The sequence below is a fragment of the Capra hircus genome, chromosome 1 (genome assembly GCF_001704415.2).
Source record: "Capra hircus breed San Clemente chromosome 1, ASM170441v1, whole genome shotgun sequence".
NCBI lineage: Eukaryota > Metazoa > Chordata > Mammalia > Artiodactyla > Bovidae > Capra > Capra hircus.
In genome coordinates this window covers 44632017-44634687 of record NC_030808.1, presented here as the reverse complement: position 1 = coordinate 44634687, position 2671 = coordinate 44632017, and positions in this window count along the sequence as shown.

Genomic DNA, 2671 nt, shown 5'->3' with positions numbered 1-2671 from the left:
TTGTCAACAAAGGTCCGTCTAGTCAAGGCTATGGTTTTTCCAGTGGTCATGTATGAATGTGAGAGTTGGACTGTGAAGAAAGCTGAGCACCAAAGAATTGATGCTTTTGAACTGTGGTGTTGGAGAAGACTCTTGAGAGTCCCTTGGACTGCAAGGAGATCCAACCAGTCCATTTTAAAGGAGATCAGCCCTGGGATTTCTTTGGAAGGAATGATGCTAAAGCTGAAACTCCAGTACTTTGGCCACCTCATGTGAAGAGTTGACTCATTGGAAAAGACTCTGATGCTGGGAGGGATTGGGGGCAGGAGGAGAGGGGGACGACAGAGGATGAGATGGCTGGATGGCATCACCGACTCGATAGACGTGAGTTTGAGTGAACTCCGAGAGTTGGTGATGGACAGGGAGGCCAGGCATGCTATGATTCATGGGGTCACAAAGAGTCGGACACGACTGAGTGACTGAACTGAACTGAATATATATATTGGGCTTCCCTGGTGGCTCAGATGCTTGAGTCCACCTGCAATGCAGGAGACCCTGGTTCAGTCATTGGGTTCAGATGATCCCCTGGAGAGGGGAATGGCTATCCACTCCAGTGTTCTTGCCTGTAGAATTCCATGGACAGAGGAGCCTGGCAGGCTACAGTCCATGGGCCTCATAGAGTCAGACACAACTGAGTGACTAACACTTTCACTTTCCTTGCTAGGAACCTAGAAAAATAGTACTGATGGACCTACTTACAGACAAGGAATGAAGGTGCAGACATGGAGGAAACTGGTGGATACAGTGGAGGAAGGAGAGGGTAAGACAAGAAAGTAGCATTGATATAGTTCATTTCAGTCACTCAGTTGTGTCCGACTCTTTGAGATCCCATGGACTACAGCACGCCAAGCTTCCCTGTCCATCACCAATTCCCAGAGCTTGCTCAAACTCATGTCCATCAAATTGGTGATGCCATCCAACTATCTTATCCTCTGTTATCCCCTTCTCCTCGCATCTTCAATCTTTTCCAGCATCAGGGTCTTTTCAAATGAGTCAGATCTTTTTATCAGGTGATCAAAATATTGGAGTTTCAGCTTCAGCATCAGTCTTTCTAATGATATTCAGGACTGATTTCCTTGAGAACTGACTGGTTTGATCTCCTTGCAGTCCAAAGGACTCTCAAGAGTATTCTCCAACACCACAGATCAAAAGCATCCATTCTTTGGCACTCAGCTTTCTGTATAGTCCAACTCTCACATCCATACATGACCACTGGAAAAACCGTAACTGTGACTAGATGGACCTTTGCTGGCAAAGTAATGTCTCTGCTTTTTAATATGCTGTCTAGGCTGGTCATAGTTTTTCTTCCAAGGAACAAGTGTCTTTTAATTTCATGGCTGCAGTCACCATCTGCAGTAATTTTGGAGCCCCCCAAAATAAAGTCTCTCACTGTTTTCACTGTTTCCCCATCTATCTGCCATGAAGTGATGGGACCAGATGCCATGATCTTCGTTTTTTGAATGTTGAGTTTTAAGTCAGCTTTTTCACTCTCCTCTTTCACTTTCATCAAGACACCCTTTAGTACTTCTTCACTTTATGCCATCAGGGTGGTGTCATCTGCATACCTGAGGTTATTGATATTTCTCCCAGCAATCTTGTAGCATTGACATACTATACACTATCATATCTTCATGAAGATATACTAGCGGGAAGCTAGCATAACACAGGGAGCCCAGTCTGGCACTCTGTGATGACCTAGAGGGGTGGAATGGAGGCTCAGAGGGAGGGTTAAGAGGGTGGGTATCTATCTATCTATCTATCTATATGTATATATAGATATAATTTATATTTTTATTTTAGAGGGACAGAGAGGCTTTCCATGCTGCAGCCCATGGAGTCACAGAGTAGGACACAACTCAGCAACTAAACAACAGCAAAATAAAATTATGACTGATTTGTATTGATGCACTGCTGAGACAACCACAATATTGTAATGCAATAATCCTCCAATTTAAAAAGTTCTTCTTGGGAATCTGAGAGATGTGATGAAAAACATTTTTCATTTTTCATCCCTTTTATGTTTTCATCTTATATTTTTATTATTTTTTCAAGTATTATAATAATAAATATATCTATTATCTCTTCAATAGTAAAGAGAATTATTTTCAATAAATAAGAAACCTAAGGAAAAAAAATACCAACAAAGGTGCTAGGCACTTTACATATTTTATTTCATTTATAAATATGTACAATAATCCCATGAAATAGATGCTTTTGCACATTGCATGAATGAAGAAATGAGACTTGGGCAGGTACTACTCTGAACAGGAGCTCTGTGGTTAAGGACATCTGGGTGACACTAGGTTACACAAAGTTAACAGCTTTCTTCAATTCTAGGATTTCTCAGAGCCTTTCGTATGCTCACATACTTGTGAATTATCAGGTTCCCAGCATTATTTGGCCACAGAATCCTCTTCCTGAGAAGAACCTTTCAGAGGTAGCATTCTTAGGAGTGTGCTTTGGAAGCACTGCCTTACATGAACATCTGCAGGGCGGTCTTAGTCGAGCAGTGTGACTGTAGGCTCTGGTCATGGGCAAGTCTTTCCCATGTAGCGAAGGGCATTCATCTCATGTAGAGTTACAGGTATTCTGAAGGGGTTGTACCCTGGTGACTGAAAACCAGCTTTGGTAG